The sequence below is a fragment of the Vicugna pacos genome, chromosome 7 (genome assembly GCF_048564905.1).
Source record: "Vicugna pacos chromosome 7, VicPac4, whole genome shotgun sequence".
Taxonomy (NCBI): Eukaryota; Metazoa; Chordata; class Mammalia; order Artiodactyla; family Camelidae; genus Vicugna; species Vicugna pacos.
In genome coordinates this window covers 72,055,141-72,082,606 of record NC_132993.1, presented here as the reverse complement: position 1 = coordinate 72,082,606, position 27,466 = coordinate 72,055,141, and the positions used below count along the sequence as shown (strand labels likewise).

Sequence of the window (27,466 nt, the reverse complement as noted above, 5' to 3'; positions counted from 1 at the left end):
TGAACTCATTTTGACTTTAAAGGTATTTCTGGCTTTGTTTCTGATATCCAGGAACTCTTAACTAAGTCACTAACTCATAGTTTTCTAACCCAAAACTAGTCAATAGTTATTTCACTAGCCTATTCTGCTATTCTTAGGCAGGATATCATTGTCATACAAACTCTTCAAAATGGTGTTTTCCTGCTGTTCTAAAAAAGTACCCTGTTGCCTTACTGGAAGAGCGATGGCAGTAGATGCATGCCACATACCTTGGTAACAGATGTTATCTCACACTGAAAATTCCTTGAATAAGTCAAAGTAAACATGGTGTCCAGGAAGGTAAAATATTGCAGCCAAACTCCCATCTAAGAGCCAGCTGTTTATGCTGTTCGAAAAAAGATGCTGTTTAGAGTCTCTTCTCTGAGTTACAGGATTCTGTAGCATGCTTTATAATGCTACAAATATTTACTTTCTTTCAGAGCAGCAACCAGATTGCACGCAAATTTGCTCAGCATTTTTGTGCTTCTCTTTGCTTTTCTTTGACAAAGAATGAGTGTTATTTGAATTAGAATACAGCAAAACTTGGTAGGCTTTTAGGCTTCAGAAAACTGTAAATCCACCCCTGTGAGGGCAAGAAAGAAGACATTTAAAAAAAATTCTTCAAGGTAATTGCTTGGATTTTTCTCTGTAAGCTTTCTGTTAGCACTCCCCCTAAAGTTCTCCCTTTTATTCTGATTTCCTAGTTTCCTGCTCTGGGGAAGAGAATGGAACACAAGAGTTGATTATATGTCATTTTGCCCTGAAATGTAGGTTCTGTTATTCTAAAATATATTTTGAATTTTTTTAAGCAAAGTGAAGGGAACAGAAATAGAATAATACAGGACCAAGTGACAGCAATCTGTTAAATCTCACCAACTGCTGGTAATACTGGTTTCTTGTGCCAGTCTGACTCAAAAGAGCATTTTAAAATCTAATATAACTATTATAAATGTCTTAAAATACGTCATTTGGCCACATGACTTAGGAAAGAATGACTTGGCAGGATATATGCCAAGGATAAACGTTAGACTTGTCTGCATAGGATGGCAAATAAAGAATCATGAAAAGGGATTCTGGCAGACAAAATATGTAATTTATTAAAGATTTTCAAAAATATAAACCATTTCCTCAGTAAAATTTTAATTATGTTAAAGTTAGTTTAGATTGACTAAGGGGATACTTTTAAAAAAGGAGCAAATTTTTATTGTGAACATGGTATTTGTACAAAAATAGTTTCTCTGGGACTAGATGAGAATAAACTCTTATTCTAGCTCACACAGAAGTCTCTAGGGACAATGTTATGTCAAATTCCAGTGTTCAGCACAACTTTTCAGTCATACATGGACATATACACATTCATTGTCACATTTTTTTCTCTGTGAATGAAGTGCTTGTTCTTGTTAGATTGGTGTCCATTCAACCTTGGTTTAGCTTTGGTCATAGCATAAACTAGCACAGAAAAGTCTTAGGGAGATGTATGTGCCAGTCGCTCCCATCCAGGGTCCATTCTGTTTTATTAGAGCTTTGTATGCAAAACAACTTGCTCCATATAGTTCATCTTTTGCGTCATGTGAAAGGAATTGTATTTGACCTTTTAACCTACAGAACAACAATTTAATGTGGTCTAAGAATCCCCAGTAAATTTTCTCATCATTTTCAGATGCTATGGGAAATCTGTAGAGGGTTCTCTTTCCAATAGCTTGTTTACTCTGCTGTTCATATCAATTTGTATAAATAATTGGTATAAATAACTTCTAGTGGGACAGGACAGCAGCAGTTTGAATATGAATTTGGACTTGTTGAATTTTAAGCATAATTGTCTTCTCCCTAATCTTATAAATCTCACAACTTGATAGACTAGGACATGTTGAGGGTAAAATGTCAAGAGGCTACAGGAGTATGGATCTGTGATTCCCACTGGTCCTTGTCTTAGAAGCTGTTTGTTTATTTTCATATCAAATCATGAAGTAGAATGAGTAATTTTCTCAATATTCTGGGGAAAAGGAACCAGAAAGATAAAAAATAGAAAACCTATTCCCTCACCACCCAGCCAGCTACCTAGGAGTGATATAGAGAATATTCTTACCATTTTGATAACAGCTGTTCTAACAGGTGTGAAGTGATAGCTCCTCATGGTTTTGATTTACATTTCTATGGTTAGTGATGTTGAGCTTTTTTTCATGTGCCTATTGGCCATCTGTATGTCTTTTTGGGAAAAATGTCTATTCAGGTCATCTGCCCATTTCTTAATTGGGTTTTTTTTTTGATAAGTTGTATAAGCTCTTTATGTATTTTGGATATTAACCACATTATTGGTTATATCATTTTGCAAATATTTTCTCCCATTTAGTAGGTTGTCTTTTCATTTTGTCTATGGTTTCCTTTGCTGTGCAAAGCTTTTAAGTTTAATTAGGTCCTGTTTGTTTGTTACTGCTATTTTTCTTTGCATTAGTAGACAGTTCCAAAAAATTTAAGATTCCTGGTGTTATTTAGATCTTTAATTCATTTTAAGTTTATTATTGTGTATGTTGTGAGAAAATGTTCTAATTTTCTTTTTCATGTAGCTATCAAGTTTTCCCAGAACTACTTATTGAAGACAATGTCTTTTCTCCATTGTATATTCTTGCCTCCTGTGTCATAGATTAGTTAACTGTAAATGAATAGGTATATTTTGAGCTCTCTAATCAGTTCCACTGATCTATGTGTTTTTGTGCCAGTACCATACTATTTTGATGACTAGCTTTGTAGTATAGTCTGAATTCAGGGATCGTGATTCCTCCAGCTCTGTTCTTTCTCAGAATTGTTGTGGCTAGTTGTTCTTGTTCTGTGAAAGATGCTGTTGGTATTTTGATAGGGATTGCATTTAATCTGTATATTTTCTTGGGTAGTATGGTCATTTTAACAGTATTGATTATTCCAATCTATGAACATGGTGTATTGTTCCATCTGTTTGTGTTTGTCTCCAATTTCTTTTATCAATGTTTTATATTTTCACGAGTAGAGGTCCTTTACCTCCTTAGGTAGGTTTATTTCCAGGTATTTTCTTTCTTTCTTTTTTTTTTAGATGATTGAAAGTTGGATTATTTCCTTAATTTCTCTTTGTGATAGTTTATTGTGAGCATATAGAAATGCAATGGATTTATGTATATTAATTTTGTATCCTGTAACTTAACCAAATTCATTGGGCTCTAGTATTTTTTTGGTGGAGTCTTTAGGAATTTCTATGTATAGTATCATGTCTTCTAAAAAGTGACACTTTTACTTCTTTCTTTTCAGTTAGGATTACTCTTCTCTCTGCTGTCTGAATGCTGTGGCTAGGACTTCCAATACTATGCTGAATAAAAGTGGAGAGAGTGGCCATCCTTGTCTTGTTCCAGATCTTAGAGGAACTGCTTTCAGCTTTTCACTGTGAGTATGATGTTAGCTATGGGCTTCTCTTATGTGGACTTTATTATGTTGCAGTATATTTCCTCTGTACCTACTTCTGGAGATTTTTTTTATCATAAATGGTTGCTGAATTTTGTCCAAAGCTTTTTCTGTATCTGTTGAGTTAATCCTGTGGTTTTTATTCTTTAATTTGTTAGTATGGTGTATCACATGGGTTGATTTTTGTGGATATTCAATCATCCTTATATCACTGGAATAAAATCCCACTTGATCATGGTGTATTATTCTTTTCATGTGTTCCTGGATTCGGGTTCCTAATATTTTGTTAAGGATTTTTGCAACTATGTTCATCAGTAATATTGTCCTGTGATTTTCCTTTTTTTGTAATATCTTTGTCTGGTTTTGGTATCAGGGTGATGCCGACATCATAGAATGAGTTCAGAACTTTTCTCCCTCTGCAATTTGTTGGAATAGTTTGAGAGGGATAGATGTGAACTCTTTAAATGTTTGGCAAAATTCACCTGTGAAACCTTCTGGTCCTGGGCTTCAGTTTGTTGGAAGTTGTTTGTTGTTTTCGTTACTGATTCAATTTCATTACTTGTAATTGATCTGTTGATAGTTTCTGTTCCTTCCTGATTCAGTATTGGGAAATTGTACATTTCTAGGAATTGGTCCATTTCTAGATTGTCTATTTCATTGGCATAGAGTTGTTTGTAGTAGTCTCTTAGGATCCTTAGTATTTCTGAGGTGTCAGTGGTAACTTCTCCTTTTTCATTTCTGACCTTTTGGATTTGGGTCCTCTTTTTATAAGTCTGGCTAAAGTTTACCAATTTTTGTTTGTCTTTTCAAAGAGCCAGTTTTTAGTTTCATAGATTTTTTTTTTTGAGGAAACAGATACGGAGAGGTCATGTTGCTCTATATGTGTAGAGCAATATGAATAGGAATATTGTATAGGAACGTGAATCCATCTCATAAAGGCAATACTTTTTTTTCTTTCATTGTAGTAACTTCTGGTATGATGCGTTATATTATGTGTTCTTTGATAAAAGGGAATATATTGATTCATCAGAATATAGTAATTCCTCAGAGGAGTAAAATATTTTGTCAGTAATACCTGAAATTATTTTGAAGAATATTGAATTTCATTAATAAATTTAACAGTGGCTTTTACATAAGATATAGAACATTGCATTTCTTAAAATTTCAGCTTTAGTAAGTTACTACATTAAAATATGTATAAATTAAGATTTATATATATGTAGTTAAGCAGATGAGTATAAATGTGACTTTTGGGTTGAAGAAGTCTGTACAAGATAGAAATGGAAAATCCAAAGGGGTAGTTGTGTACTGACCATTTAAGAATGGTCAAGATATTTTATGAAGAATGCCTAAAATTGTATCTGATTATCTTGCAATGGCAATAACAGCTTCTGTTTTCATTGGTTTGGCATAGCTTTCCAGTTACTGGTATTTTGTGTGGGTTTTCTTTTTAAGGAGGGCAGCCCTCTGGGTTTGTTATTCTTTTTCCTGTTTATTCCATTTCATTATTTGAGTACAGTTTTTTTTATTATTTGCCACCACTATGGTTCAACCTCAACTATACACCTTATACTGTAAAACATTTTTTTTTTACATCCAACTTTTTTTTTTAATCCGAGTGCTAAACTTATCTCACCTAGTAAGTTCTCTAGAGATACTTGAGGAATTGTCACTTTAAAAAAAATTGATGCTTTGTAATAACTACAAATTTTTCAATTGAGTGAAAGACATGAGGTGAATTTTCCATTTTAAAGAGTGTGTTGTTAGCATGGTTAAATAAGTGTACAGAGAACAAAGGCTAAAACTGGCAGATGTTTATTTCTATATTGGTCAAATTTATGAACTGTCCTTTGATCAAGTTTTTGGCTTAGGAAATGGTTCTTTTCTTGAATCTTCTTACATTTCTTTGATAATCAGACAAGATTGTATTACTGCTGGCTCTCAGGTGTCCTTTTATTAACCATAAATTTTCAATGGATTATTTGGCTATTATAAAAGAAAATTTTCTGTCTTTTAAATTCTGAAAATTGTCTTCTGATAATCTGCCCATTACTATTATTATGAAAATAGTAACAATAACGATACATATGCTATTTAAAATGTATTTAATTGACCATGACTTCATTATTAGCAACCCTTGCCCATAGGTACATATATGGTGTCTTAACATTCAGACTACAATACCACCATTTCTACTAACTAGCTAATACTGTATTAGCACTTAGCTTGCTAATAAATATGTTCTCTTGTTAGATTCGTGTAGAGCCTGTGGGATGAATACTAATACATCCATTTTTAAAGATTGAAAAAAATGAGATTTCAAGAAATTAAGCAACAAATATGTATAGTTATTAAGAGATGAAAAGTTTCTGTCAGACTTCAGAGCCCACAGCCTTAGACATTATAAACACTTTCACTCCTATATGGTTCTCATGCTTTAAGTAAATTCTTCATTGAACCAACAGACAGTTATTTTATGCTGACTATGTGCTAGTAACCGGCAAAGATACAAAGGTCCCTGCCTTTGGAATGTTCGATTTAAACACAAACAATCATGGAATGGCCCAGTAAAAGTGTTTTGAGTAAAATACTGATTTAAAACACTGGCAGTTTTATTTTTGAGATTCATTTACATTTTAAAAAATGATTTTTTTCCTGTATTTCTATCCTGGGAAGAAGGAAAAAGAAAAGAAAAAACAAATCTCAAAGTGGTACACCTCATGAGAAAGGTTGTCTTCTTTTTGTTTTTATGGTTTGTTTTTTCTGTTAGAAAACTCAAAGTTGGAGAGGACAGAGGAAGTAAACATTTTTTCCCCCAACTCTTCCACTGTCTGAATACAACACTGCGGCTGTATGTTCGGTTGTGAGATATAATTTCCACTTTAAAGATAAAGAAAATTATTCTCAAACACATAGAAGATAAGTGGTAAGTTGAAATTGTGGGTTGTGCTCAGTGTTGTAGCTTCATTCCAAAATCTTTCTAATAAAATCTTTTTCCATTCTTCCTTTATACTATCTTTTCAATTTGTTGGTTTTTTAAAAAAAAATCATGGCTAGTTTAAAGTTTTAATGATACCTGTGTATCTTAGGTGAGAGTTTCTTGGAAGCCAAATATGAGATGGGAATTTAGTGAATGTGATTTATCTGAAAGATTATCTCAGGTCCACAGGAGTGAGAAGAGCAAGAAAGGACAAAGGAAAAAGGCTGAGCAAGGATGGGGTCTTCCTTGGAGTCTCACTTCACTGTGATGACGGGATACTCAGGAGCACAAATTACACCATGATTGGTCCATCCTTGAAGCAAAGGGGCAGCCTTTTGTACTCCTGTGCCAGGCCATGTTTGTTGGAAGGCAGTTTTCTAAGAAAGTGGCAGTTGTGAGGCACTGACAGCCAGTTCTCAGAGTAGCTGAGATGAGTGTGCCCGTGGGCAAGGGGGTTCTGGACAGGGCCCTCTGCTATCCTCTGTGTATTTGTATTTTAGAGCACCTACAGTTTGTAATGCTGTGCTGAGTTTCTTTGAATGCACATGTGTGTATTCCCCAGGGCCATTACGGACATGTAGTGATTGCTAATGACTCAATGTAAGATTACCTAGAAGCTCAATAACTAGTGAGCCAGAAAAGCCTATTTTGTAGGAAGATAAAGGTTAGTTTTTGACTGATTGGTCAGTGATGTATTTGGAATTACACCCAATACCTTAATTTTTCCAGTCTTTTACGGCAAACTCACTATGAAAATGCTGCGCATATAATTGCAATGATAAAGCCTATGTAAACTTTTATGAGTGTTTACTCCCAATTATTGTGTGGTCTGGCAGCATGGAGTTACTAGGAAATGTGGGCAATCATCTTGGGATTTTTCCGTTTGAAAAAGATTATTTCAAGCTCATGGTGTGTTAGATGCTTTTGCCGTTTTCTTTTGTTCTTTGTCATTGAAGCAAGAAGGAGGCCTAGCATATAGCACACTTTGTTATAATCTTTACATAAACCTTTTATTTGAAGAAAACATGCAGTGAGTGTGAATTGAATCAAACCTGTTGGGTTGGGATAAAGAATGCTAAATTCTACAACGTGATTCTCGCAGATAAAATGTGTCACACATTGTTGATTACCTTGATGCATTTAGTAAAAGCATTTTTTCCTTATAAGGCGTTTTTGCTAGAGGGAACACAAAAAGCAGAAGTTTTTTTGCTGTTTGCCTCCTGATTTGCTTCTCTCTGATCATGTTTACACTGACATCTGAAATAACAGAGTTGAGCACTGAGACAACTGGTTGAATGTTAAATGCAGTGTGTCTCTGCCACCATGGTCTATATGAAGGGGTATCAGTATTTTATTTGAAACTGTACGTCACTTTGGGTTTTATCCTATGATTATCTAAATCGGGATCTATGTTTAGCTGAGACAGTAACAGCCACAACAACCCAATTCAGTAAAGCCAAGGATAACTTTAAAAGAAAAGTCACAAATGAGAGAGACAGTGCTTCCCTCCTATGTGTAGTCTTACATGCTTTTATTTACCAGCCACATTTTAGAGGAAAATGAGAGTAAATTTCATCCAGAATAGAATACATGATTATAATTCAGAAGGGAAATATGGACTGAGAGTAAAAAGGATAAGAAAGGCAAATAAAAATTCTAGTATAAAAATACATAACCAGAAGATAATTTTTGGAAAAAAAAACACTAAAATCATTACTTACCTTCCATTCCTCATAAATGTAACCTTTAAGAAATTAGAGAATAACAAATGAGGTTTTATTTCATGGGCCTTTTAAGAAACCATAGCTTATTTATAGACATCGGGAGGCAGTAAACATAACATTTTGACCATAAGCACCACATCTTAAAGATGTCAAATTTCTTTGAGTTTTAGGAGACATTGACAGTAGTTTCAAAGATTACGTTTAGAGTTTAAAAATTAAGAATGCTTTGAAAATAAGTATATATTTTAATATCATTTGGAGCCTAAACGATTGAAAGAATTACAGAGAAGTCTATCGTGAAGGACAACAGAAATATACTACACATTTACAATAAACAAAAAGGTAAGAATAAGTTTTATAATTTTAGTTTTGGAGATAATAGAAAAGAATTTCTCTCTGCAATCCATTGATTTTGTTTTCTTAAAAATTAAATGTAGCAAATAAAATGAAACATTAAAAGAAATAATGTATGTCATATAAAAAACTTTAGGGTTTGAATGTTTTACTACATCTGTACTAACTTACTAAAATGAATATGGTATCATCTTGTCTATCCAGACTCACCAGACCAGGAGTCACTTGGAAAACAAGTATTTTTTTAGTTAGCCTAAGATTCATCGTTTTATACACTACAATGATTTGCTTCAAGTTTTAACTATCTTACTGAGAAATGTCTGTAAATTCTTTTGTGTGTGTGTTCTTAAGAGTATAGAGTGTGATGACTACAGTTAACCCATTAGGCATCATATTGAGAGCAGAGATCATGGGCTTTGGATGCTGACTGGGTGTAGAATTCTGGTTTTGTCATCTAGCAGCTCTTTTTTTTTTTTTTTTGGAAGTTGTTTAAATTTCTTTTTAATTGAGATATACTGATAATGTTATATCTCCTGGAATTGTTCTGAAAATTAAGTTTATCAAGCTTCTTCAAGCATCCTGGCACTCATCCTTTCCTTAGATGATTCAGCATCATTCCTGTGAACATCAGTTGAGAGATAAGGATGATTTTATCAGATGCTAATTAAGACTAAGGCTTTTTGAGTTTTTCCTTGAACTTTTTCCCATTCCTTTGTCATCTCTCCTCCAATTTGTTCCTTCTTATCTACTTTGAGCCTTGGGGATTTTTTTTTTTGAAGAGGGAAAAAGAATTTTAAAATCAACCAAACAAAAAGATAACTAAAAAATAAGTCATTTAACCTCTGTACTAATTGTCTACAGCTATGCTATTTAATAATAGCCACCATTCACATTTAATTCTAATTAAAATTAGGAATCCAGTTCTTTAGTTTTACATCTTGAGTCCTTGATAGCCACAGTAGCAGTTGGCCCCTCTGTTAGTGCAGAGAAATAAATATTTCCATTATCACAGAATGTTCTGTTGGGCTGCACTGATTTACAATGTTTAAAGCTCTGTACTTGCAGAATTTTAAAGATGAGTGCAAGGTGGCCCTTGCCCTCATGTAACTTAAGTGTGGTGAAAGAAAGAAGATATTTTGGGGAGGTGTTTGGGGAAAAAAAAACCCATCAGTGTGATACAGATGATGACTATTTGATTGACATTGGGGAGTTAGAATAAATAGTTCAGGATTAAGGGAAGAAAGGACTGAGCTGAAACCTAAAGCATGATTAAAATTTGTGATCATCTCAATGCCTGAAGAATGACAAAATGTGGTGATGGGTCTACTTGCAGGAGGAGAGAAGAGGGAGGGATGATTTCATGTGCCCAACAATGCTATGTTAATGTGTTCTTTTAAAATATTCTGTATCTTATAAATTTTTTACTATGAATAGCTATTATTTTAATAATCAAAATTATAATTTTACTTTAAAAGAATCATGAACTTGGTAATACGTAAAACATTGTCTTTCTCCCCATCTCCAAATAAATTTCCTGGCATCTGTTCCTATTCTTGATTTTTGTAATTCTACCTCACTGGAAAAGATCTCTCCTACTGTCCAAAACTCAAGTATATTCTTCAGATTTTGAATACCCTCCCTGCCTGTCATAATTTTGATAACATTGCCTCATAATTCTTTATTCTCTGTCCTAAAACATACCTTCTGTATTTCTCTTCAGCCTATTAAGGTGTATAAGATTCTTACATCAAACCCACTTGATCCTGTTTCTGACACTTTCTTTTCAACCATTTTCTAAAAGAGTGCTTTCCATTTGTTCTCCCCAGTTCCTCACTTGTAATTTACTCAACTCTGAAATTCAGTATTCTCCCTCACTGTTAAGTGGGTATATCTTTTACCACAGTCTCCAATGACCATTGTCAACAATTACCGCTGTCACTTCCAGCAATCTTTATAGTGCATCTTTTTCTTGGTTAAAAAGGTAAATGGAGTGGTCAACATATGTTGATGACTCCCAGATCTGTTTCCATCCTGGATATCTCCAATAGAAACCACGTATAAAACTGACCACATATGTAGCTGACCGATAAATGTTTCCCCAAGGATGTGCTGCAGGCAACTGAAAATTCGTTTTAATACAAACTGATTATCTTACCAAAATCCCTTCCTTCCGCTCCACCAGTACTTTTCTCCCAGTCACTTGCACTCAGTGTATTCATTTCCTCTAACCAGAAACTTAGAAAACCCTCTTCTGTGTCCCAATTATAATTGGTTTAGCAGTGATGGATATGTCTTTAAAATTCCCCAAGTCCATCCTTTCCACCCCAGCTATCATAGATTTAGTGAAAGAGGAAACTTTGTCACAAAGTCTTGGACCTTCAATTTTCACCCTTCTCCAATTCATTCTCCACAATGCCTCCGGGGTGATCTTTCTAAAATTCACATCAGCTATTATCATTCTGTTTCCATGTGTATTTCCTTTATTTTTAACTTTTCTGCTAAAGCTCTCTAGTAGTTTCACTTAAAATAACTATTGCTTAAATAATTAGTTTTCTTATTAAAGCAAACCCCAGAATTTCCAAGGTCTCTGTACCATACTGAGAATCTCCAGGAAAGCATCTGGGTCTGACGCTTCTCCTTCAGTTTCACTCTCCCTTCAGGGTCTCTCATGATCACTACTGCCACCGACATGTCAGGTCCTGGAGAGACAGCACTTCTCAGTTACATTGTGGTCCCAGACAAAATCCATTACCTTTTATACAATATTCAAAGAGTGATTGAAATAAGCATACATAAAACTATAACTGATTGTTATAAAACATAATTAAAACTTCACAGTGAATGAAGTCAGCAAGGAAAATTACAAAGGTAAAAAGTTAATGTTTCATTCTTTCAAATCTTGCGGCCTACTCTGTTTAAAGCAAGCTTTAAATCTGGATTTTTAGGGCAATGTTTTCCAGGAAGAAAAAGTAGGCATCCACCATAGCTGTTGTTCTGCTCTGCCACCCCACAAATAAACAAGTAGGGAACAGTGTGGCTCTGCTGTCTCCACTGGCCTTTGTCTGTGCAGAAGCTGATGCTGCCTCCAGCAGCACTTAAATATGGACTCCCAGTATTTGGGGGGTGTGTGAGCCACATCTCAAAATCCAGGGAGAAGCAGGCTTGGCGGGCACTGTCCTGACAGAATGACCTTGATGATGTGAAAGTAATGTTTAAACTTCCATTTAAATGTACAGGCATAACTTCTTTTATTGTGCTTCACTTTGTTGTACTTTGCCGATACTATGTTTCTTACAAATTGAAGGTTTCTGGCAACCCTGTGTCCAGCAAGTCTTTCCCTGCTGTTTTTCCAACAGCACTTGCTCATTTCATGTCTCTGAGTCACATTTTGGTAACTCCCCCAATGTTTCAAACTTTTTCATTATTATACTTGTTGGCAATCTGTGTTAACAGTGATCTTTATTACTACTGTGACTCACTGAAGGCTCAGAGGATGGTTAGCATTATTTAGGAATGAAGTATTAAGGTATGTATATTGTTTTTTAGACATAATGCTATTATGCACTGAATAGACTACAGTACAGTGTAAACATGACTTTTGTACACACTGGGAAACCAAAATAATCCTATGATTCACTTTATTGCTGTGTTGGTTTTATTGCAGTGCCTGAAATATCTCCAAGGTAAGCCTGTATGTGAATAATATAACGCTGCCTTTCGAGCTTTTAGAAGAATTCAATGACTGTTTGCCGGCTGTTGTGAACAGGGAAATTTTTTTTTTTTTAAATATATTTTTATTGAAGTATAATCAATTTACAATGTGTCAATTTCTGATGTACAGCAAATACTTCAGTCATATAGGATCATACATACATTCATTTTCATATTCTTTTTAACCATAAGTTACTACAAAATATTGAATATAGTTCCTTGTGATATACAGGAAGTTGCTCTTGATAATGTAACTGGGACTGAATAGACAGTTGGATCAGTATCCTAATTATCATCAGTATGGTCAGTGAGAAGGACTTACTAGTTATGCTCAAGTTACTTTTAGTTTCCAATATTCTAATTATTGATGCCAGATAATTGCATACAGAAAGTTGGTCAGATTGAAAATCTGAAGATAAGTTTTGCAGCTTATTCGTAGGGGTTGGGATGAGATGGGGGTGTGGGAAAGCCCCTTTGGTTAAAAACAGATGGTCATTGAGAATCCTGTTTTAGGAAAATTTGTAAAAATACGTATCTCAGTGAAATAAAATTTGTCTTTATAAACTGAGACTGATTCCATAAGAATTATATAAAACATGTCTTTATTTCTTTAGTTCACACGTGGATTAAGTCTTTCTATAGCCATCTGCTTACTGGCCCTATGTGTGTATCTATACCACATAGTACTAATAAAGACCTTGAGTCATGTCAGAGAACTGAATATTCCTAGATTTTCAAAAGATTCTGTTCAGCATAGTTTCAAAGTTAAGTTTAATCTGATTGCAATCAAAATCTTATACGATTGTAATATGCGCGAACTCTTGAATTATAAACTTCACAAGTAGGTGCTTTTTTTGTTTTTTTAATCAAAAAGGACCTTTGAGATCATGGAGCTTATGTACAAACTTGTTGGTGCATCAGCATCACCTCAGGAGATTCTTAAAAAGAATGCAGATCTCTAGGAACCAACGTAAGCCTGAGGCTCCAGGTCTTTAAGAAGTTCTTCAGTTGTTGCTGATGCTGATAGAAAGCAGTTTGGGAAGAACCAATACATTCTTTCCAGTTTACACATCAGAAGGCTGGAGCAGGCCAAGGGTGGCAGAGTGACTTCCCCAAATAGTGCAGATTGGAGACAAGAGTCTAAGACTCTTAGCTCCCAACTCAGTAATTTCTGTGAACAAAAATAGAGAATTTCCTGTGGAAAGAACTTAAGGGATTGTTTAAAAGAATGGAAATGGTATGAGTTTCTGTGATTTCAGTGTGATGGGTGTTGACTAGGAATAAACTTTTCTGCTTCTAAGTTGTTAGACCAGATTCTGGGTAAACTATGTTTGTTGTCATGAATTGAGGCGATGCTAGTAAATGTATTAATTGGGACAAGAGCAAGGCATATTGCTATCAGTAATGATACACGTTTTAAAATTTGCTTTCCCATATTCCTCTAAGAAACCCAACATGATATTTTCCTTCAACTTTCAGCTTTGTGATTTTATGAACTGGATTTTCAAATGACATTGAAATGCAGCATTATGACCTAAAAATATACTGACTTGTTCCATAATACACCGCTTGTAAGACATGAGTGATCACTTCTTATGCTGCTACAAACCCTTAATGATGCTAAAACATTGCCAAGTCCATAGGTTTAACTAGAGCAACCATTACATGAATCATAAATCATGGCAGGAGGAGGATCTGTATAATACCTTATATATTTTTTGAAATCCAAAGAATCATGCATTAAAATAAAAGCCAAAGCTAAAAATCTATAATGATCTTTACTAATTTCTGCCCAATGATATCCTTCAGTTTTTACCCTCTACCTCACTAGTGATAATAAGCACTCAGGAACATGTATCTGGTTCAGAATTCAGCTCTGAGTGCTCTTAGTAGAACAGCATTATAGGTCCTTAAAGAATGATATGTTTATAGTAATAATTGCTTACTCTCGTGCTGGATTGAAATTGCAGCGCTCTCTTTGGGAAACCATCCCTATTCCATTATTTACTGGTCCTAGTAAGTACCATTAACTTTTTATAAAGAAGACAATCCTTTTATTTTTGCCATTGTGAAAATGTCTTCTAAGATACACCAGTCAGTGCACTTTCCTCTGAAAGATACAGGACTCTGTCTTTGGTCAGTCATCACAGTGTGCTTGTAAGCTTTAATGTCAGGGCCCATCATGGTCTGAACACGTGTCAAAGAGGCAGCAGCCTTTGACAGTACCATCTCTGTTCCCAAGGAGCAGATTCAGATTCAGCGTGACCACTTCTGGATGAGGGGTAGAAACAGAACACCTCTAAGGAGCTTTTAGTGCCAAAAGTCTGTATTACTTTCTACGTGAGAGGTTGGGCCACATCTGTACTGACTCTTGTTGATGATTTAAATTTCCAGTGCCAACCACTTCTGCCATCTCTAGACTTCTTTTTAAAAGCAAGGAGGAATTTCTAATTAATGTACGTTTAATCTTAATTAGCAAGTAAGATGAAAAATCAGAACACCAATTTGCTGAACATTGCAGTTAATGAAACGCTGTGAATGAGAATGGATACTTGTGTAACAACAAACCTGGTCATAAATGCCTCCTAAAACTCACCCTTTTTCTACACTCCTCTCGTACCCGCCACATTCTCTGGTCTTGCCTGCTGTCTTCAGAGTTCAGAGATAGAGCAGAAATGAGTCAGATTTTCAGCAGTTGGGCTTTAGTATTTTATATCTTGTGTTCCTATCATGTTGTTAGAAAAATGGGCAAACATTAGAGACATACCTGTTTTAGTTGACTCTTGAGTTGTTTTATAGAAATAACTTTGTTTCAGCTTTTGGAAGATTGTGAAATACTAGTAGTTATGCTTTAAAATAATGTTAAATATGGAGTAAACTAAAGTTATGTATAAGTATGTGTAAGGTAGATGGAATGATGATTCAAATGCATACCCTGTTGACTGTTGGTTTAAGAAAATGGTAATCATTCCCTTTGGAGTCTCCTTTATAACCCTACTGAATTCCGTTCCCTTTTCTCTGTGCTCAGTTGAAATTAAATAATACATTTTGTGTTTAGCTTTGGTTTGCTTTTTGACTATTACTATATATCTTTATATGCTGAAACCACATAATGCTTAATGTTTTCATGGTTCTAGATAAGAATTATATTGCACAACACTGTCTTTATGATTTGCCTTTAAATTTCATTAGACATTATCTTCCAGAACATCATTCTTATTCTTGTTTAAGGATGCAAGACATTTATGCTTACTGTTGCCTTACATCAGTACAATATGAAAATATCACAATTTATTGATTCTCTTTTGCTAATGTACATTTAGATTATTTCCATAAATATTCAATCCTACTATGAGTCCTTTTGTCTAAGTGCACATGTGCGAGAGTTATTTAAGGTAAATACTCATGTTGAATTATCAGTTAGAGGTATAACTTTGTTAGAGAATGTCAGTTTGTTTTCCAAAATGCTTGGAGCAATTGGCACTGATGTCATCATTTTAAATGTTTCATTTGCTTCAAATCTAAGCAGCATTTAACATTGTCAGGCTTTTGTATTTGCCATTTCTGTGGGGGATGAAAACTTATTTCATGATTTTAATTTTTATTTCCCGGGTGAATTTTGAGGTTGAGCATAATTTCATATGTTTGCTGTTAATGATTACTTGTTTGTGACATGCCTTTCATATAGCTTTTGCCACTTTGTCTATTGGGTTGTGTGTGTTTTTAATAGATATGCAAGATTTCTTCACATATTTTGGAAACTACCCCATCTTCTCCCAGTTCCTGGGTTGTGTTTTGTTTTCTTCATGGTGTTTTTAATTACCATACAACTTTATTAATTATTTCCTTTTTCATGTGTAACTTTTTGTCTTAAAATATGCTTTCCTAATTGACAACATAAAGATAACTTTCTATATTTATCTGTTAAAAGTTCTATAGATTAGTTTTGACCTTTATATTTTATACAACTAATATTTTTAGTATATGACATGAGGAAGGAGTTCACTGTCATAATTTCATAACAAACAGTAGACTCAGTACCATTTATTGAAAACTCTATCATTATCCACTGACATACAATAAATTTAATTTTATCATAAATCACATTTCCAAATGTGTGGGCTTTTTGTTAGGGGCAGGGGAAGAGGAAGAAAGGGCTATTGATTTGGTTTATTCTTTAACCAATACCAGATTTCTTAATTATCACAACTTTCTAATACTTCTTGATATTTGATAAGGTAATTGTTCACACATTTTTGTCTTCCTCAAGAGTGTCTTACCTACTCTTAGATCTTTGTACTTCTGTACACATTTTTGATTTAGATTTTCAAATTCTAGGTAAATGAAAGTTTGAAGTGTTACCTGACATAGGGCAAACTGCTGATCAGTCTGGGAAGAACTGATATCCATAAAATAATGAGACTCTCAATTCATTGTTCTTGGTATATTTTCTATACTTTAGTCTTCCACTAGATGAGGTATCTATAAAGATCCTATAATCTTTGTTAAATTTTTATTATGAACTTTACATTTTCTATGATACTTTAAGTAACATCTTTTAAAAATTACATTTTTAAATTAATAGACTATTTTTAGAATTCCTTTAGAATAGCTTTAGATTTTCAAAATAATCTAGCAGGTAGCAGGTAGTACAGAGACCTTCCATATATCCCACTGCTACTCCACAATTGCCGTTATTATTAACATGTTATTTTAGTATGGCATGTTCTTACAATTAATTGACATTGATACAGTAAAAATTAACTGAATTCCATAATTCAAATTTCCTTAGTTTTTACCTAATGTTGTTTTCTGTTCAAGATCCCATGCAGGGTGCTTCGTTACATTAAGTCTTCATGTCTTTTCAGACTCATTTTTTGCTGTGACAGTTTCTCAGACTTTGTTGTTTTTGATAATCTTGACTGTTTTGAGGATTACTTACTGTTCAGATATTTTGTAGAACATTCCTCAGTTGAGATTTATCTGTTTTTCTCATGATTAGACTGTGGTTATGGATTTTAGGGAGGAAGACCACAGAGTTAAAGAATCTGTTTTATCACATCATATAAACGGCTCTTACTCTATCTACATGATTTGTAACTGTTGAAGTTGACGTTGATCACCTGGCTGAAGGAGTATTTTTCCATATTCTCCACCACCATAAAGTAATTCTATTTTATTTTGCCCTCTTTCCATTTGGTACTTTGGGAGGGAAATTACTAGGCACAACCCATGGTTCAGGATTGGAGAGAGATGCTCTCTACAAAGTTACTTTTTAAACTTTCTTTTTCTGGTGAATAGAAATGAGTACTCTTTTTTTTTTTTTCTTACAGCCAGCAAATTGCTGAGTTCTTTCATTATTAATATTTGTCAATTTTTATTTTTAAAATGTAGGCAAGAACATCATCTCTCAATAATACCAGTTTTGGTTCTTAAATTCTGATGGATACGTCCTTTTATTACCTTACTGTATTGGCCACATGCCTAAAGACAGTGCTTATTAAAGAATCAATATTGAATTGAATAGCCTTATGTTTTTCCTGATCTAGTTGCTTTTAATTTATCATGAACCCTAGTTAATTGTGCCCAAGAATCTTGCAGAAGCAAATATGGAAAGAAAGATTTCAAATCAAATTATGGTAGATTGCATTCTGTTGCAGCAATTTTAAAAATGCTCTCTCAAAATTCAGCTTTATCATCAAATTCTTGCCAAGTGACCTAAAATGTAACCACAGGTCAATTTTATGACAGCTAGGAGGTCTGCATCTCTGTTTTTGAAACTATGTCCTCTCTTGACTCCTATGTGTTACCTGCTCCTCCTACCTTTTGGTCCCTGGCAGTTCTTTCTCTGCTTTCTTCCCAAGTCCTCATTCTCCTGCCTCCTAAATGTAGAATCTGTTCTAGGCCCTCCTTCTTTATACTGTGTCCTCTAAGCGTTTCCATCACCATTCATTTCATGTTTTGCTACTACATTTCTTTTATCAATGAACTCTTTCTTTCCAAACACTATCCCCCAAATCTACTGCCTATAAGATATATACAGCATTATTCAATTAGATTTATCCTAGATCCAGACTACTTTACTGTTGTTTCCAAATCAGTCCTTCTTCCTAACATTCACATATGTTTATATGAATGCCATTATAATTCTCCCAGTTACCAGGCTTAACACCTTGGGGTCACTTTTTACTTCTGACTTTCACACATGAAAAAATTTTAGTATGGTACTGGCCTAGACACTAAAGCTACAATGAGTAAGATGCATTCTCTGTCTTCATGGACAACTCTTGGGCAAGCGGCCATCTCTCATCCCCTTCAGATAAGATACCCAAAGATACACAATACCTTCTTGTCTGTTTCTCCTTCTCAGTCCCTAATAACTATTAAGATTCAATTGTTCCTTTCATTCTGTTTCTGTTCCTTATGCAGACATCCCAAATGCAATCTATATACTGGAAAGTCAGCCTTTCTCCAGCACCTCTCTGGTAAGATTTCGCTCTTAGTAAGACTGCTTCAATAGGTTCCTTCAAGTTCTGACCCTGACATTTAAAGCCCTCTTCAAAATGATGGGTTTTTTTTTTTTCTGTCTGTAACATCACTGCTGTATTCAACTTCCAAGAAACAGATTCTTGAAATTCAGTGAGTATCACTTGACAGTAAAATGGAATTTTAAATGAACTTTTACCTGATACAAGAATTTGTTTTTCCAGAAAATAGGCAGAGTGGACTATCAGCCTTTTCTTCAGTAATGCTCCAGTCTGCTCACAAGGTTAACTCACTAGTCCCAGTAAGGGGAATCAGGACTATTTTTTAAACCTGCTTCTGACCTATTGTACTCTCATGGGGAAGTTGGCTTTTTCTTGTTTGCTTGCCTACAAAACAGTAATCAAAAATGCTTAATTCCTGACTCTCAGCAGGTAAATTACATTCATTGTAGATGACCTTGACATCAAGTCCTCTCTGGCTTAATTACACAGAGTAGTAGAACTATCTTTAGCTGGAATTTTATACCAGCTCCTGTCTGCTTACACTTCCTCTAGGCAGTTTGCTGCCCTGCTAGAGCACTTTTAGATAAAAACACATAATATTTTCACATTTCTGGAGATTTCTGAGCAGTTACTTCTTAGTTACTTCTGAGCTGATAGAATCTTATTAATCTGAGGAGGCAGTGCTAGTTACTTGTAGCTTGGAGTGAGAAACAAAAACGAGAGGAGTAGAAAAGGGAACATTAATGTTTTGTCATCTCCTGTGTCAGCTTTTTTTAAAAATAGAAATGTCTTGCTATTTATTATGTGCCTGTCAAATAGCAGATACTTACCTTGGTTAATTTCTGACTTTAGTTTGAATTTGGATTGAGCCTGCCATGTGTTTGTGATCTTGGGTATGTTGATCTCTGTTAGCCTCTGTCAAGTGTAAAATGGGTGTTAAAGATGATTGCACTTAGAAGATGCATCAGACATGGGGACAAAGGCTTGTACTAGAAAGAGATGCAAAACCTGAGAGATGCAAAATGTGGTCCTTAACTGCAGCATCCTATACCTGGAAACAGGTTAGAAATGCCAAATACTGGATCCTGCTCCAGATCTGCTCCATCAGGAACCTTGTGGATGGGGTTCAGAGATCTGTGTGTGTTAACTTAGACCAGCAGGTAATTCTAATGCCTGCTGCAGTCAGAGAACCGATGCAGTACAAGTATGAATCCATGGAAAACATTAGGCTACATTTATGGGAGGAAGCAGGGAAACGTTATATTGCCTGTGGTTGAGGAAAACTTGAGATAGCCACAATTTCTGAGCTAGTAACTTACCATTAATCTGAGCAGCAATACAAAATAGATAAGCTTAGTTTAAAAAAAAAGTAAGTTTCGTCCAGGAGAACAAGATGAGGATGGGACTTCTGTCACCACTTCACACTTAGGGAACTAGAAGTTCTTTAGAATGCACAGAACAGAGGACAGGCGAGACAAGGAATTTATTCAGTTAAAAATATTTTTACATTTCCAGTTTCCAAACTGCAGAATCAGCTTTTAAAAAAAAAATCAAGAAGTCAGATTTTGTTTCACCATATCATAAAGTTTCCAGCAGCTGATGATTGAGTAGGGGAACCACATCAAGAGAGAATAATAGAAATCTTGGGGTGGGGTGATGGCATCTCTATTCTCAAGGTCTGAGGATTCTTAAATCCCTTAATAAAGTGAAATCAAGGAAAAGGTAACGCCTAAACCCCAATAATTAGGACAGGTGTGAATTCTTTAAACTCAGTAATCTACTATTTCTGTCTGCTAGTCAGTGAAACATTTAAGTGTTAAATACTTACATGCGTTCCAGTCTGTGGATTGGAGTTGACCTCCTTTTGAGGTATTCCTTTCTTGAATGAATTATGTGAAGGTCAGAAGAAGAAAAGAGACACACACACACACTACCAACAACAAATGAGTGTGTTTCAGCTGAGTGCACCACTTGACTCTCTCCAGCAAATTTATGATTTGCCCTGAGGCGAAGCATTTCCATTTCACTCCTGACCCTCCACTCTGTGTCTTGCCTTGCTTGCTAGGAGATTTTTTTTTTTCAAGTTAGGAAAATGTGATCCTAGAAATGTTTGCGTGTATTAGCCTGGCTTCAAGGTATGAATTCTGTTAGTTAACGTGTCAACTTGTATGTGCATGTTAGGACAGAAAGGTCTAGGAACTGTTTCCAAGTTGCTAGCAGCTTTCTGTTAACATCATCACCTTCTAAGAAGGTAAGAAATCCAACTCATGTATGTGTTTATGTGTATATGTATTTAATAATTTTATCTTTCTTTTGTCTTTAGTAAGTATCTTTCAAATCATGGATAGGAGAGTGACTAGGTTTTGGACTTAATGTCTCAAAGGTCAACATCAAATATAGTCCCTGAAAGGTACCAAGACACTGATCTTTTCATTCACCTGCCTAAAAATTCCACTTGTCTGTCAATTTTCATTAATCTACTACTATTTCTTATAACTGTCTTTAATCCTTATTGAGAAGATTATGTTATATATATTATATTTTGTCTGAGTCTGCCTCGCAGATTTTTCTCACATTTCATACTCTGGAAACTTAAAAAATTTGGGACAAACTTGTCTACATCCTCAAGGACTTTAACACCTCCACATATTAACCCAAACTCATCTTCCTCTCGATTCACCGGCTTCTCAGATGCCCAGCTTGTGGGGAGCACTCTGCCAACATTCCATGTGCCGCAGGGACACAAAACAAAGGCAGTGTCTCCTAAATCCCTATGATGGCTTCCCAACCGCTACTTGTTTTCTTAAAAAAATTTTTTTGATTTAATTCATATTTCTATTGAAGTGATACATGGATATACTTTTAAAATGTACATAGTTCTACAAAGCTTATTACCAAGATCTAGTCTCCAGAACACCAAGCCCCCCGACACCCAAGAGGCAACACTTCAAATTCTTAGCTGTTTCCTTTAGAATTGGCCCCCAGATTTATAAATAACATGAATATGTAGATTTTCTTGATTTTTCAATTTTAGGTATTTGCTATTAACTTCTTCCAGAGGAAGATGTATCTTCATTACTTATCCCCATCTCCCCACTCATTCTTGATCTCCCTCCTCTCCTGTGAAGATCGGTATAGTTATTTATTTAGTAAGATAATCTTTAGATCAACATTTAGTATTTGTTTTATGAGTGTGTGATGATTAGTCACAGCCAAGTCATGTGATCTACTACACTTGTACCTCTTTCCCCTGGAGTTAATGATTCATTTTCTCTCTCCCCACCTACCCCCTTAGTTTTCTCTGTACCGTCACTACTTCATCCCTAAGCTCCCTCTCAGAAGTAGACATCATTTTACATGTCTCTGGTCAGTGCACATTTTTATTCTCCATACCTATTGTTATAAGGTCTCGCTGTTTCCTCACATTGTCTCCCAGCACAGTTCTAACCTTCTCTCTCTAGAGATGACTTATGACTTACCATGTTACTGTAATCAAGGTGATGAGCCAAGGCAACAGACAACCTGCTACTACCCTCACCACGTGCCCTCTAGTCCAAGTAGACAAGCTTTTTCATATCTGGTACATTATAATTCTACCTCTTTTGCTCCATTCCATCAGCATCTCCTCCTGGAAGCTATTCTAAATCAATCCCACCTGTTTCCAGCCGTACATTCTTCTTGTTTCATTTCTCAACCATTTCCCCTTCTCATTTTTCAAAAACTGATCAGGGTTCTATGTATATGCACTGCTCTGGGTGGTTGGGTTTGCTTAGGTGATCCTGTCATACGTGCTGGAATGTTTTCTTGTGCTCTCCAGTACTGACAAGATGGGTTTAGTTATTTAAATTTGATTTGTTGCACTAAGTTTTATGTATCAGGGAGTTATAAAATAATAACTAAGGCAATCATAGTAGAGGAAATGTGGCTTTAACATATGTATAAACAAACTTTGATTGTAAGAATCTGGAATTTTCTCATTCCAGTGGTGTAAATAGGAATATTTCAATGTTTCTGTTAATTCGCTAAGAGACATGAAAGAGATACCTAGTTGATCAAATTAAATGACTTCTATGAACTCTGATATTTGACCTTCCTGGGATTAGCTAGAACTTAAATGTCTTCAATATAACATTTTATTAATGTAAATTAACAGTAGCAGAGTTGAGTGTTTACTAGCTGTTAGAAAGTGTTCCAAGCATTTGAAAGGAATTCAAAGTTTAACAGTTATAAGAACCCATTAGATAAGTGTAATGAATTCCCCCATTTTACATTTTACATCTCTGAGGTATTTAAGTTGTATATATTTCCCCTAATCCCATAGATAATATGTAGCTGAGTCTTATTTTACACCCAGGTAGTCAGATTCTCCAGGTTCTGCCCCTAACCACTGCTCCTTTCACCTGAACTACATGATTAAAAGTTCAGTGTTTATCTCTACATTTATTCATATGTTTATTGAACACCTATTTGGTACCAAGGATTGAATATTCATAGAAAAATTTTGAAACAGATCCCGTCCTGGAAGGTATACAGTCTGGTGTAGAAAAGAGACATGTGATTAATAAGGACAGTAAGGCTTTAAGGGCACCATGACAGTTACGTATAAGGTGTAAGAACAAAAAAAGTGGATACATTTCCCAGAAGGTACTCTATCCAAGTGTCTTCTGACAGGTGACAGGAGAAGGAAGTGTTGTAAATCAAGGAAGAAAATGCATATACATGTGCAGAAGTACCAAGGAGTTGTGCATATTGAAGAAATGTTAAATGGTTCATTATTCTAGGAGCTCAGGTTTAGAAACTATGTACTATGGGTTTACATATTTAGACTTTATTTTTATTTTTTCAGATTTGAGGGTTTTTTTAGTTGAAGTACAGTCAGTTTATAATGTGTCAATTTCTGGTGTACTGCATAATGTTTCATTCATACGTATACCTACATATATTCCTTTTCATATTCTTTTTCATTTTCATTATAGGTTACTACAAGATAGTGAATATAGTTCCCTGTACTATACAGTATGCACTTGTTGGTTATTTTATATATAGTAATTTGTATCTGCAAATCTTGAGCTCACAATTTACCCCTTGTGGGCATACATATTTATCAAAACACACTGAGTGGCACTTAATGACTGTGCTTTTCACTATATGCAAATATTTCACTTTTTAAAAATTGGTTGCCAGTTTTCAAAAGAGTTTGGAGAGTCAGGAAGAGGCCATAGCACAGTTGGTTCTGTAGGACATGGTAAGGAACATGCATTTTATCCTATACACACTGGGGAGCGTCCAAAGGATTTTAAGGAGGGGGGAGTCACATGACAAAAATGTTCTAGCAAATCGTTCTGGTGGCAGAGTGAGGATAGATTGTCATGATAGAAGGCATGAGATGAAAAGATCACATAAGATACTGTTGCGATAGTGAAGCACAAAATGATGAGGACAGTTGCAAATGAAGTAAAGAGTAAAAACTGAGCTTGAAGCTATTTGGATATGCAATATACTAATGTGCTGAAGGGATGCAATCTGGAGCAAAAGAGGTGGAATTATAATGTACCAGATATGAACAAGCTTGTCTACTTGGACTAGAGGGAATGGAATGGGTAATTCTTTTATAGTCCAGATCTGGTTGTAGTTGGTGTTTAAAAATAGATGTTTTAAAAGCCTCCATAATCGAAACTGATGGAAAAATGTAATGAGTTGGCAGCCCATTCATATGGAAAACTGTTAATCAAAGTTTTTTTTTCTACTTAACACAGAGCAGAATTTTGCACCAATGTGTTTTGTGTCTGTTTGACTAAAAAAATCAAGATGTGGACTGCTGTTACATTTTTCTGGGTATAATCTAAATCTTTAGATTCCAAAGCTTTATTTCTGCCATCTGGTGGTTGAAAGTGGTGTTTTTGCAGTTTGTGAAGCTGTATTAATTCTTTGTACACACAAATTCATATACATTGCCTCCCACAGAATAATCTGCCATAACTGAAACTGGCATACATTTCAGTATATTGCACCTGGGAAAAAATGTATTATTGTGTTGAATCCTATGAATGGTACTGTTTTGGAATGAAGTTTTGTCTATCAACATGCTCTAAAGTTATTTTTCACCTCTTTCCTCAACTCAGTGCGTTTTAGAATGTCAAGGGATTTTTTTAGGTGACTTTAGAATAAATTACTAATTTTGGTTAATGTTTTAAAGAATAAGCAAGTAAAACTGAATGCAAAATGTAAAAGCAAAGTGTAGTTATCAGTGGAATTGAAGACAGATAACCATTAGAAGGACCAAATGCTCACAAACCAAAGTCTAGTTTATTGGACACCTTCCGAATCACATATGTAATTTAGCTGAAATTGAGTGTAGCAGGAGAATTGGGGATGGGAAAGAACAGACATTTACATTGTTATACTGGAAATAAATATACGATATCCTAGGCTATGTAGTCAAACAAAAGTCACTTCTCCCTAGGCTCACGGTCAAACCTGAGGGTTTACTTTCTTTAAAACCTTGACTCTGGGTTCATGACTGTCCTTAAAGCGTAGCTGGTTATCAGCAACCACTGCTGTCCTGTGGCTATCAAAGAGGGCTTTAAATACTATGGGAAGTTCTCCCTCTTAGAATGGAGTTCATCCTATGTGACATTTCTTTGTTCGAGCCTTTGCAGCTGTGCACACAAGAGGGCTGGTTCAGCATAGATAAGAACATTTTCAGTATTAACTGAAGTTTTATTTGCTATTCTTTTTGAGCCTCTGAGTTTTTTCTATTTCGCTGGAATTAAGGATGTAGAATTACGAAGTAAAACTCTTTGGATTCCAGGCCTAGTTCTGTTCTTTGATTTCACTGAATGATTTTAGTGAATGAGTAGATTCACCTGAAAGTGGGGATGATGACAACACATACCCGACCTGCACCAGAAGTTTCTTTTGGTGATCAATAAATGTATTGTTCAAGAATTCACAAAAACATACCACTACAAAACTGTAATAGGATTATGTTGACATTTCTCAGTCTACTTGCTACTTCCTATCTGTGGTTCCAGCCAGCTCAGAAAAGAGGAAGAAACAGTATGTAACAGAAAGAGAATATTGTTTGTGAGAGAGCAGTTTTTCCACAGTCAGTTTATGAGGTAGCCTGACTAAGTGCATGGGGAGGCACAGATAGAATTTAAAGTAAGAATAAGGACCTCTCAAATAGTGATCATATCTATCACTGCCAAACTCAAGTTGAAATTTTGCAATTAAATATGCATTTCTTTTAGACTTGATGCCACCTATTCAAAAAGTCCCTAGCAAAGAGAAAACACTCCACAGGGGTCCAGCCGTATTAGTCATCACAGTGTCTTGACAGAAGTGGAGGAGTTGACTGGTCAGAGGTGAGGCTATGCACCTGGGTAGGGTGAGAAGGGACACCTCCTCCTCCATGTTCACCTTTACCTTCCAGCAGACTTTGCTAGGGCGGAACCCTATTTGTATGATACTTTTTTTTTTAAAAGTATATAGCTTCCCTAAAATATAATTAAGTATTCACCAGGAATATATTCAAGTTTGTTTTCCTTCAATATTTTTTAGGCTTCCTCTAAGTTTGAATTTGTTTTTCAAAAGTATTTTTGAATTTATACTATGTGCAGTTATCTCTGTGGTAATTTTACAAATAAAGATATCTCTAGCACATAGAATACATCTGAAAACATATGTGTGGATAACCTTGATATGTTGGTGATAGCACAGGGAATTTTCTGTTTCCATTTAAGAAATCGGGGTGTATTTTCTTGCTAAAATTATTCCCCACCAAATATATTTTATTCACAACCATAGAAATGATGTTTAGAACAGTGACAGGTTGTGATCACAATTTTCTCTGTGCCAAGGATGAATTTATAAAAATACCATTCTTGTAAGATATCCAGTCATCATTTTATATTCCTTTCTTTCATATGTTTTGGAGAACCTGGTCTATAAAATAGAAAAAAAAGGAACAGCTACATCTTAAATGATACTATGTAGGTAGAAAGTCTTCCTTTAGAACTCGAAGTTAAATAGGCACAAGACATTTTAAGTATGATCCTTAATTAAATGCCCTCAGAATATCTTTTCATTTGTTCATTCATTGTTAGCACTAAGCCCGTAGTTCTGCTGGGTGTTAAGTATACAAAGGTGACAAGGTGCTAAGTCCTTGGATGATACAGGTAATTATTCAACATGAATCCTGCCTTTAAGGAGCTAATATATTTCAGGGAAGTATGAGAGTTTATGCAGCATAAAAAGAACAATATGACAGATTCTTGAAAGGCAAGGTGCAATCAGAAAGTGTGACAATTTCTTCTTGAGAATAAGAATGAAGAAAGGCTGCACAGAATAGGACAAAAAAGGAAGCTGAGTCTTGAATGAAGATATAGACACTTTCCTAATTAGATATGGTGGGTAGAGATGTGGGTAAGAATCAGCATTCTGGATAGAGGGATTGACATACGCAAGAACTATACATGACATAAACTAACATTTAAATAATAGATTATAAAAGAATAAAGTTGACCTACATTACATGATATGTCTAATGATCCACTGAGGTTTCTTCCTTCACTAGAGTAATAGCTCCAATAAGAATTAAATATTGTAGAGTGGAATCATTAACCATGTTACCTATCTGGTTTTGGATCCAGTATTTCAAAGCAGCAGTAAATTATAAATGGAATATCATATCTGCAAAAATGTGTGTGTTTGAATACTAAGAATACATGTGAGAATCTATGAATCTTCTCTCCTCAAGCTAT

At 35.0% G+C, this 27,466-nt stretch overlaps 1 protein-coding gene across 2 annotated transcripts in view; it reads left to right on the top strand.

Moving 5' to 3' along the window:
* The window catches only part of LOC102530127 (CD36 molecule (CD36 blood group)), a 282,980-nt gene that overhangs the window by 22,830 nt on the left and 232,684 nt on the right, over positions 1 to 27,466 (top strand). For both annotated transcript variants that reach the window (XM_072965133.1, XM_072965134.1), the window contains exon 2: positions 3,295 to 3,426. The gene's annotated coding sequence lies outside the window, so the exon portion shown is untranslated. The remainder of the gene's footprint in view (positions 1 to 3,294; positions 3,427 to 27,466) is intronic.